An 11,221-nucleotide genomic window follows, 5' to 3' on the forward strand; every position below is an offset into this window, starting at 1 on the left:
CAGTGCCTAAGGCACACCTGCCAAAGCTGATTGATTTGTTGAATGATAAAATCAAGATGGGAATCCTAGAGCCTTCATCTGCACCATACTCAAATAGGTGGTTTACGGTTCCAAAGAAGAATGGTACCCTCCGATTTATACAGGATATGCAGCCAGTAAACAGAGTTACTATCACGAATGTTGGTACAGGTCCAGTTGTGGATGAGTTTGCAGAAGCATTTGCTGGATGTGCCATCTATTCTTTAGGTAATTTGTATTCGGGATATGATCAGTTTCAGCTGGCTTTGGAAAGTAGGGACATAACCACCATGAGAACTCCTATTGGGCTTGTCAGGATGTGTACCTTGCCTCAATGTGCCACTAATTTTGTTGCGCATATGATGAATGCCATGCATAAGGTCCTTCGTGATTATATATCTCAGCTTACTATGCCTTCTTGGATGATGTGCCCATTAAGGGGTGTGCAGAAGAAGAGAAGAATGAGAGTCTAAATGAGCAGGGATGCAAATACTTTGTGGCTAATCATATTTCAGCTTGTGAGAAGATTTTGGCCAGGTTAGAAGAAGTGAACTTGACACTATCAGGGCAAAAATCTGTTTTTGGAGTGAATGAGGTTGTCATTGTTGGACATATGTGTGGGTATTATGGCAGGAAACCCTCACCTGATAAGGTAGATGCTATAGGCAAGATGACGGAGTATTATTCTACCACTTCAAAGGTACGGAGATTCAATGGAGCTTGTGTGTTTTATATGATTTGGATACCCCATTTTGCACACATAGCAGATTGTTTATATCAGTTTCTTCGAAAGGGGCACAAATTCTATTAGGATGAGAGCCACACTAGAGCCATGCGGAAATTGAAGAAGTTATTGCAGATTTCTCCTACTCTCAGGAAAGCGGATTATAATTATGGAAGGCCTATTGTATTGACAGTTGACACTAGTCCAATTGGCATAGGTTGGGCTGTGGGTCAAGATGATGCAGATGGAAATAGGTATGCTATTCGGATTGGGCGAAAGTCCTAAACGAGAGACAGAGGAGATATCCGCAAATCAAGAGGGAGTTACTGGGGATTGTTACGGCTCTCAAATGTGATAAGGAGTACTTTATTGGAGCTTCAGTTGTGGTAGAGACAGATTGCTTGCCATTGATACGTATGATTATGAGTTTCTCTACTCCGGTTATAGCTATGCTGAGATGGATTGCATACATCAAGTCATTAAATCCGAAATTTAAACACATAGCAGGGAAGGATAATCCAGTGGTAGATATGTTGTCTAGAGCCAGATATGATGATGAGGAAATACTACTTGCAGAAGAGGATAATGTAGAAATTTCAACTGCTATGGTTGATCATATTTGTCATGTCTATGATATTGTGGCTTTCATAGAAGAACTCTATGTTGGAGATTGGTTGCAGATTGGCAAGTACCTTAGTACACTAAGCAAAAGAGATGAATGGATAGATGAAGAGTTCAAGAAGATCAGAAGGAAAGCCTATGGTTATTTTCTCAAGGACAGATTTCTTTGGAAGCATCCAAAGAAAAGAGGCGGATTACCTTTGCGGGTTGTCTGCGATAGAGAGACACAGTTACAGGTGATGAGGGAGTTTCATGAGAGTCCTTGGGCTGGTCATAGAGGAGTGGGCTACTTATGAGAAAATCAAGGAGAAATATTGGTGGAAAGGCATGTATAGAGATGTTTCTCACTTTGTAGAGACTTGCAGGGATTGCGAGATGTATTCGGTAGTGCGTCATCAAGATGAGGTTCATCCGACCTATCCACTATGCATTCATTATAAGTGGGTAGTTGACTTGGTTACTATGCCTATGGGTCTATGGCAGATGAGATATATTGTTTTGGCTAGAGAGGATCTTACCAATCATGTTGAGGGCAGATCTTTGAGAACGAAGACCACTAGTGCAGTGTGTAAGTTCTTATTGGAAGAAATTTTATGCAGGTATGGCTGTGTGGGTAAGATCACTGCGGATCGCGGTGAATTGGATGCAGATGAAGCTAGGGAGTTTTTCTCTCAACTAGGAATCAAGTTGGCTCTAACCACAGCATACAATCCAGAGGGAAATGGAAAGACTGAAAGAGGGCATCCGCCAATAGTGAAAGCATTAGCCAAAGCATGCAGAGGATGGATTAGAGAATGGCTGAGACTTCTACCATTTGCTTTGTGGGCTGATTGTATGACTCATAGTGTTACCACAGGATATATGTCTGCAGAGTTGATGTATGGTCAGAAGCCTGTTATGCCGACTGAGACTTGTGCTTTGACTTGGTCAGTTTTACCTTGGCAGGAGGATTTGACAAGAGAGGAGCACTTAGCTCTTCGGATTCGACAGTTGGAGAGAAGACCAGAGGATATTCAACTAGCTATTGATAGGTTGAAGGTTGCTAGACTAAGAAATAAGGACAGGTTTGACAGCAGGCATCGCTTGCGGCCTAGAGCAATAGAAGAGGGAGACTGGGTATTAGTCTTTGATAGCAGCCTTGAAAATCAGCATACTGCACTTCAGAAGATGGTGAAAAGATGGTTTGGGCCATACATAGTCAGACATGTCTTTGACAATGCAACATATGAGCTGACCGAATTGGATAGGACAATGCTTAGAGTGCCTATTGCAGGAAAAAGAATCAAGATTTTCAAGAAAAGAGATTATGAAGATTATGCATTGGAAGAATTTGCAAGAGAAGAGCAACGAGAAGAAACTCTAATGGAAGAGACAGATGATATGACAGATAATCTTGTTGATATACTGGAAATGCACAATGAAGAGATTGATCTCTTTGTGGATCTTGATGATAACGATCATGGGTAGTTGGCCCATTCGGAGAATGCGCAGGATTAGAGGGGGTGGATGTCATATTGTTGCGCATTCGAGGTGTGAAATCCACCCAAAATTTGTGTGTGGGAGTTGATATTTTGTATATACTTAGTTGTTATGTTTTCATCTTTATTCTGCATGGTAATATAGTAAAGAGGGGTCTTTTACTATCTTTTCTTTCAGCTGGGGTTGCACCTGATAGGTCTTCCTTCAATAATGGTGGGCATGAAGGGATGGTTTCAGCCTATGTTGAGCAGGGCTAAGGAGAGAAGGCTTTACAACTTTATGGGCACATGTAGGTTGAAGGTGTTAATCCATTGGAGTAGACAATTGTCATTGCACTCCAAGCATGTGCAATCCAAAAGAGAAGGACCGAATAACTCAAATAAAGTCTCTGGAAATTGGACAAGCGTTACATGTTGATGCCCTTCAGAAAGGATTCACATCATACATTTATGTTTATAGTACCCTGGTGTCTATGTATAGCAAATGTGGGAGCATTGTAGAAGCAGAGAATGTGTTTGATGGGTTGTCTGAGCACACTATTGTGTTATGGAATGCTTTGTTTTCTGCCTATCTAGAGGTCAGTCAAGAAGATAAAGTTTTGTAAGTGTACTTCAAAATGAAAGTTGAAGATGTGATTTGAATGATATCACAATTTTATCTGTAGTAGCAGCTTACAGTACCACTGGAAGTGTGGAGATGTGCAGATAGCTTCATTTTTATATTGCTTTGCCAGTTATGATCTGCTTCCTGAGTTTGGAATGGCACTTATATGCACGTATGGTGACTATTCATGTATGGTTGATGCTCAAGCCCTCTTCAATGGAATGCTCAAATGGGAGAAGGCCGCTTTTCTGGTTTTAAAAAAAAGAGGCTGCTTTTCTGAGCAGAATATATAGCGCTGGGGAAGAGGACAAAGGGGGCGTGAGAAAGAAAAAGCAAGAAGGGAGAAAGAAAAAGCAAGAAGGACTATTTTTGAAAAGAGGAGTTTTGGGGGGAAAAAGCAGAATTCAGAATGAAAGCAGAACGGGGGAGTTCCATGTTTTTTTTTCTGTTCCCAGGAAAGAATGGTACTGGGGGAATTCTGAGAAGAGAAGAGGAAGCAATTAGTTGCTTCGTCGCTAGTAAAAGGCCAATGATGTGATGTTTCTATGATCGCTCTCTTTGGTGGATCCATGAGTCTTGTCTTGGTTCCTCTCTTCGTGATTTCTTTTCGACTGTTGGACACAGCGACGATTGAAGTGAGAATTGGAAGCCTTCGCTTGGGAGTCTCCCAGAGGTGGCTGCCTAGATGCGCAGGATTCAGAGCAAGACGATGATGATGAGGACATGTTCAAAGGGCGGTTCTACATCGGTACCCGCATGCTGACAGAGGTCGAAATGCACTCTCCTGTGGAAGAAAGCAAGGGTATTGCCACCATCGTCAAGGCTCCCAAGATCAACACCCAGCCAGTTCAACCCACTACTTCAAGTCCTCCGAGTGATGCTTCACACACTAGGGATCAGTCAAAAACTTGTCAAAGCAGCTCAGCTGGTATTGTTCTTGTCAAAGTAGATGCTATCAGTTCGCAAAGCATTCCAATGCCTCAAAAAATAGCCGGAAGCTGTGTACAAACAGGTGAAAGTGATGCAATCAGTGCTGTCGAAGACTGAATCACAGCAATTTTTGATGCATTGTGTGGTAAAATTAATGTAATTGCAGAACAAAGTACTGCAATTCCTACTATAGGAGGTGGTCTAAGTGCCACACTTGTGAGGGAGATTCAAGAATTGAGAGAGACAGTGTACCCTGACATAGAGATTAGAGTTTCCCTTGTGGGACATCAGGAGAACCCACATGGTGAAACTAGTGTTAAGACAAGCTCTAACACCAAGCCCATTGACATAGTAAATGTACGGGCAACGAAATTCAATCTCCAGCTTGAGAAGAACGCAGGAATCACAGTGGGTTCTTTGCCTGATTGCAAGAGTCCACTGAGAAAAAGTACTATTAACAGTAGGAACATACCAAGAACAAGGAGCGTTACAGCTAATGATTTTACAGAGTTGAAAGATTGCATAGATTTGGGCTTTGTGTTCACACAGGATGATATCCCTAGGCCTTGCAGTCGAGATCTAGATGTTAAATCCCCACAACAGTTAGTGGGGCTTGCATAACCTGGAGCACAGTGTCTCTGAAGAATTCTGCATCCATTGCAGAAGTGCATGCATCCATAGAGCTCACAGTCAAGATCCTGAATGCCAGCACCTCAAACTTCTTCTCATGGCTGTCCGGAGGCTGGCGGATATCCTCTCCAGACACTTGGTTCAAGACATCCACAGGTGTAGCTTAAAGAAACAGACTGGAACCAGTGGTGCTTGAATTCAATAGCTCTTCAGGCTGAGAACAACAAGTTTATTAAACAGATGCATATTAAATCAACAATCTTTGCATTCAATATGAAGAGTTTGGAGTTTACTGTTGCATAGCTAATCTCACTTGATTAATCTTTTATCTTGGAATTTCTCAAGAACCTCTGTGGTCGCGACTTTGCTTTTGAAAACATTTCGATAGCGTCGCTAAAAACGTCGCTATTAGACGTAAATAGCGACGCTAATAGCGACGACTTACTGTAGTAATATTTCGCAGAAACCCGAACGTTTCTTTCAAATGAGCGGGTGAAGGTGGAGAGAAAGAAAAAGGGAGGTGATCAAGAGAGAGAGGTGAGCAAGGGAGGTGAGAAAGGAAGCAAGCCGCAAGCTGCACGCAAGGAGAGGAGCGTCGCTTGCACGAAGAGGTCCTGGAATAAGAAGAGAGCACGATGGTATGCCTTGTTTTGGTTTCTTTACAATCTTTGTTTTGCTTTGCAATGTAGGTTAGAAAGTGTTGGTTTCTCTTCGATCTTTGTGTTGCTTTGTGTTGCTTTGCAATGTAGGTTAGGAAGTGTTGAAAGAGAGAGAAATGGAAGTGAGTGTTTTCAAATTTTTTCTTGTGTTGGTTTTTATTCTTTGTAATGTAGGTACGAAAATGTATGTGTGTGAGCATAGTTTAGAGCCGACCTCAAAGATAGATAAGTTTAGAGCCAAACTCAAAGAGATAGGTACGAAAATTTAAAAAAAAAGACCTGAAATATATATAGTGGAGTGGTCCCAATATACAATATAGAATCGTTATTAAATTATCATTCCATTACATCGCAGTCAAGATGTCTAGCACTCACGACCAACATGGTGGTGATCGTGAGGCTTGGCTCAATCAATGTGTCCCCTGTCCATGCACGCAATGCAAATTGGCCATTCGTCAGGAACGTCATTTGTCCATAGAGCATGTGCAACAGTATGGAGAGTTTCGAGTTGAGATAATTGACCAAGCAATCTTGAATTACGAGATTGCGGTAAGTTCTCTCTCATTACTATATGACATGTAATTGATTTAAGTACAACAGTTTGGGGTTATCTTAGAAGTTAGCTCCTTAACGTCCTTTACAGGGTCAGGGCCATGTCGATACATTGCAGTTTGCAGATCTCTTTCGTCCAGTAAGACGGGTTCATCTGCGCTCTATACAAATGTTGTCTGAGATAACTAACTGTCTCATAGAAGGTGATAACTCTCAACCCCCTTCTATGGGTGAGAATGCTGGAGACATGGACGATCCTTTTGCTTTTTTGGAGCCCGAGTTAGAGGACATGATCGAATCATTGCTTCCGACGGACTCGGAATCCCAAGATCCTTTAATTGCGGAGGCTACCATTCCATTGTATGATGGGAGTCGGGTATCCCGTTTGAAGACACTTCTTGCATTGTTGAGCATACAAACTAAGTATGGATGGAGCGATACGAGTGTGACAGAGCTATTTAGGTATATTATGATGTCTATTGAAAGCCATTAAAATGTGCTATGTAGTACTCTAATAACGTGTTTCATTGCAATTTGTCGAACGTGGAAATCTTACATTTTGCCTACCCAAAACACGATGCCTGAGTCTCGTGATGATGCAAGACAAGTGCTGCGAAAGCTAGGCATGGATTATAATTGCATTCATGCTTGCCCCAATGATTGTGTTCTCTTCCGGGGAGAGTTTGAATTGTTGACCACATGTCCCAAGTGCAGTGCAAAGAGATATCGAAATGACTTGCAAGGACAGACTGTTTCGCAGAAGGTTTTGAGGCACTTTCCGCTGATACCGCATGTTCGTCACATTTTTCGGACCAAGAGTTTTGCAAAGTTGACTACATGGCATGCGGAAAATCGATCCACTGATGGTGTACAGCGTACACCAGCTGACTTTGAAGCATGGCATCACATTGACAAGACTTTCCTTGACTTTGCAAAGGAGGTGAGGAATCTATGATTCAGTCTTGCCATGGATGGGGTAAATCCTTTTGGTTTACGTTCCACCTCCTATAGTGTATGGCCCGTGGTCCTTGTTAACTACAATATACCGCAGTGGCTTTCCACCAAGAAAGGATACCTTTTGCTTAGCTTGCTTGTGCCTGGACGATACAAAGTTAAGAATATGGATGTCTACCTCTCTCCACTGATTGATGAGCTAAAGGAGTTGTGGGAGGGAATTGTAGTGGAGGACATGAGCAAACATATTGGTAGGCGATCCGCAACTATAAGGGAAATTCTTATGTGGACCATGCATGACTTTCGAGGTTATGGAGAATGCTCTGGTAAAGTGTGTTTTCTTATTTTTCTAGTTTTCTTTGAGCGATGTTGGTATTATGACATGCCTCATTGTACATGTGTGTTCTCCAGGGCTAGTCACGTCAGGTTACCATGCATGTCCTCTGTGTGGACCAAGGTTGGATTCTCGTATGTCAAAATCTATGAAGAAGATGGTATTTGAGGGACATCAGGCTTTTTTGCCAGAGGGTCATGTCATGAGATAAGGATTTCTTGGTCGCCCTCCTGCGAGAATGAACGCACTGAGCTGGTTTGATCGCAGGATGGTGGACCAAGACTCGCTTCCCAGTGGAATGCGAGGCTTCCTAATTTTCTATGAGCTGACTTATTGGAAAAATCTGAAAATTAACCACCTTTTAGATCCCATGCACATTTTTAAGAATGTGGGTAGCTTGCTATGAGACCACCTCATTGGGCAGCGAGACACACTAGGAGTGAGGATGGATTTGAAAGCAGTGGGAAAGATGGAACCATATTGGCTCGTAAGTGGCGTCGATGGTCGAGTGCAATTGCCGCGCACTCCTTGGGTTTTTTCTAGCAATGAAGTGCGACGATTAAAGGAAAACATCAAGTCCTTTCGCACGCCGACTAGCCTAATGCGTTCTCTCAAGACAGCATTCACAAAGGATGACCAACTGACAGGACTCAAATCCCATGATTGGCATAAGATGTGTCAGGTATGTATGGTATGAGGCTGCATATGGCATGATTTTGCATATTAGATTTCAAAATCTCTGTTTGTTTATACACAATTTTAATTACATGGTTTTCACAGTTTATATTGCCGATCGCAATCGCGGGGTCTCTGACATCGAAGGTACGGACAGCCATTTACAAATTGTCTGAGTTGGTTCAGTTTGTCTCCCAAAAACAGATTCACACATCATTGATTGAATCCGCAAAATGCATGGCAATAGAGACTACTTGTCTTTTGGAGAAGTCCAAGGTGAATCGATTTTGTATGCTTCATAGCACTACGATGCAGAAGTGGCTACAACGGTATGAGGATGCTCGAGCTGAGCGAGAGTCTGCAAGATCTGCCTTTCGACGGAGTACGCGGCAATGGCCCATTCGATATCTGAAGGGCTTAAAGGAGATGCCTCTACTCATGTCCACTAGATGGCTACATGAGGCCCTAACCAAAGCATCTCAAGATGGAGAAACAGTTACTGAAGAAGAGTGGGACTTCTCACGTGGATGCAATCCCAAGGTATGCAATCCCAAGAAATTACAATCTATACTGCAAATGGCAACTAATATACTTGTTCTTCTCCCATTATAAGGTCCATAGTGCAGCATGGTCACGTGGACGACATTTCAGAGTAGAGCACATCGACAAGTTACGCTCGATAATGGACTGTGGAGTGATGGCAATGTTTGAGCAGGAAAGCCAAGGATGTGCCACAGATCCAAACCGTGTAGTTGCAGAGATGGAGTATTTTGGATGTTTACAGAGTATCCTTGCAGTGGACTATCAAATTTTCTCCGTGACCATATTTGATGTGCAATGGTTCAAGGTTACTCTCGAAGGAGCAGGTGCAACTATTCAGCGAGGGCCAAGTGGCTTTGTTGAGATTGACTCAACGAAGAAGTGGACCGATTTGAGTGATACATTTGTTTTTCCAAATCACTGTGAGCAAGTAAGAGTCCCTAATACTTGACGCGCTTTAGCAATCTCAAAGTGGACTTTTATATTAATCGTAATATGGATCAGGTCATCTTTTTCCCTAATCCACAACAACCTCAATGGTGGTATGTCATTCCCATGACATCTAGGAGTATCCCCGTGTTTGCCAGAACCCCCGTACCGATCGTAGAAGAGACACCTTTAATAGCGGCAATGACAGAAGGCATACAAGAAACTAGGATGAACCGCCTGGAGGACCAAGACATCTCACCTATGGAGATAGCGGAGATAGAGGATGGGTTTTTTGAAAATGAAGCAGAGTCCTCATTTTGTGGAGAATTTTGTATAGATCTCCCAGTGTATACCGAGTTATGTCAAGATGAGATTGTGAAACCATAAACAAAAGTGACTCAATCAAAATGTTCCTCCCACTACAGCAATGCCAATTTTTGCAAATCGGTTAGGACAGTTTGTATGTTTTTGGAGTATGGTGTTTTGTATTATCTAATTTTTTTTATTATTTTAAAATGAAGTCTTGCTAATTAAGTCTTAGTTTTATTATGTCTTGCAATTTGTTATCTAATATTATTATTTCTCCTTGTATGTGCAGGTTTAGGATTTGGGCACGGACGACAGGATGAGTCACGATTTTACAGATGATGGCATTGACGCGATGCTAGTGCGTTTCTCACCGGAGCAACTAGTACGGGTCAGAGATAGAGCCCATGCACAGCTTTCCCGTTCCACCTTAGCACGATCGGCAAACTCTAGACGGTCCGATGCATCGGTCTCCAGTAGATGCAGTTGCACGTCTCGCTTTGCTTCAGAGTCACGTAGTCGAGGAGGAGGCAGCTCCATTTGTGGGGATACAGATGTAGTCTCTCCCACTAGCACTACCATCAGGGAGTCGACACCGTCTTTCACTAGCGGTGGCGGGCAGACGTCTACTGCTTCCACTCCTTCACTTATCAATTAAAGTTGTGTTTGACATATTTTGTATTAATGTCATGAAAGTACCCATTTGCAAAATCTTGCAGGTTACTCGTATCTCATAGATAAGGCCTCTGACCATTTATACATGAATGATCATGGAAAAGCTGTCATCTCTAGGATGCATGAGTTGTGCCAACAAGTATTTCAGCACAACATTATAGACAAGTGGAAGGAGATCCCAGATGCTAGCAAGGAGTACATAATCGATACATTATATTGAGAGTTTCCTCAGCCCTCTAGCAATGATAGATTTTCGAGAGGGTGGATGATGACGTGTATGCGTGCCTATCAGTCGCATAGGCGGTCTGATGCACGCGAAGTAGTCAAGCAGGGCAAATCGAAGCCGGAGTGGCTGGATACAGAGGACTGGAGTAATCTCCAGGATGAGGTGACGTCCACTCCAGACAAGTGGAAGCAGCAGAAGGATGCAGGATCGGTGCATCACCTTGATAGCGGCGGCCATGCAACATTCCTGGCAGATTTTGTAAGTATTAATAGGGTAGAGTACTCTAATTTAATGACATCCATGTTGATGTATGTATTTCGAATATGAATCTCAAGTATGTTGTTTTTCAATGTTTGTGTGCCACAGCAAGGTTTTACGAATCGTGACCCTTGCGACCCGACTGCACTAGAGGTGACATACGGGGAGAAGCATGGCTTGAGTACCCTGATCGAGAAGCTCTATGCTCGTGGAGGATCAGTAAGTAGTAATAAATATCATTCCTAATTTGAGACATCTGTCATTATATGTCATTTTGTATTTGGTACTCACAATTATATATGTATTTGCTGTTGCAGACCCTTCGATATGCCACTATAGGGAGAGGAGTTTTCTGATGCAGATGAGTCGTAGAGAGCAGATTAGGCTACATAGGATTACTCCCCATCTTGTATTATGTAAGGCCTTATGGCCTCTATCCTCCATATGTAATAGCTAAGTGTATATGATTCGGACTTCTATGTTGTAGCATGACTCCATATTTGCTTTGTCGCAGTAGCACTTCTCAATTTAAGTTCTATTATTTTCTTTATCAATGCAGTACACATTTGTGTTAATTAATGTCATGAAAGTACTTGTTTGCAAAGTCT

This window comes from Lygodium microphyllum, chromosome 11 (genome assembly GCF_053477565.2).
Source record: "Lygodium microphyllum isolate KBCC chromosome 11, Lygodium_microphyllum_v1.1.10, whole genome shotgun sequence".
NCBI classification, from domain to species: domain Eukaryota; kingdom Viridiplantae; phylum Streptophyta; class Polypodiopsida; order Schizaeales; family Lygodiaceae; genus Lygodium; species Lygodium microphyllum.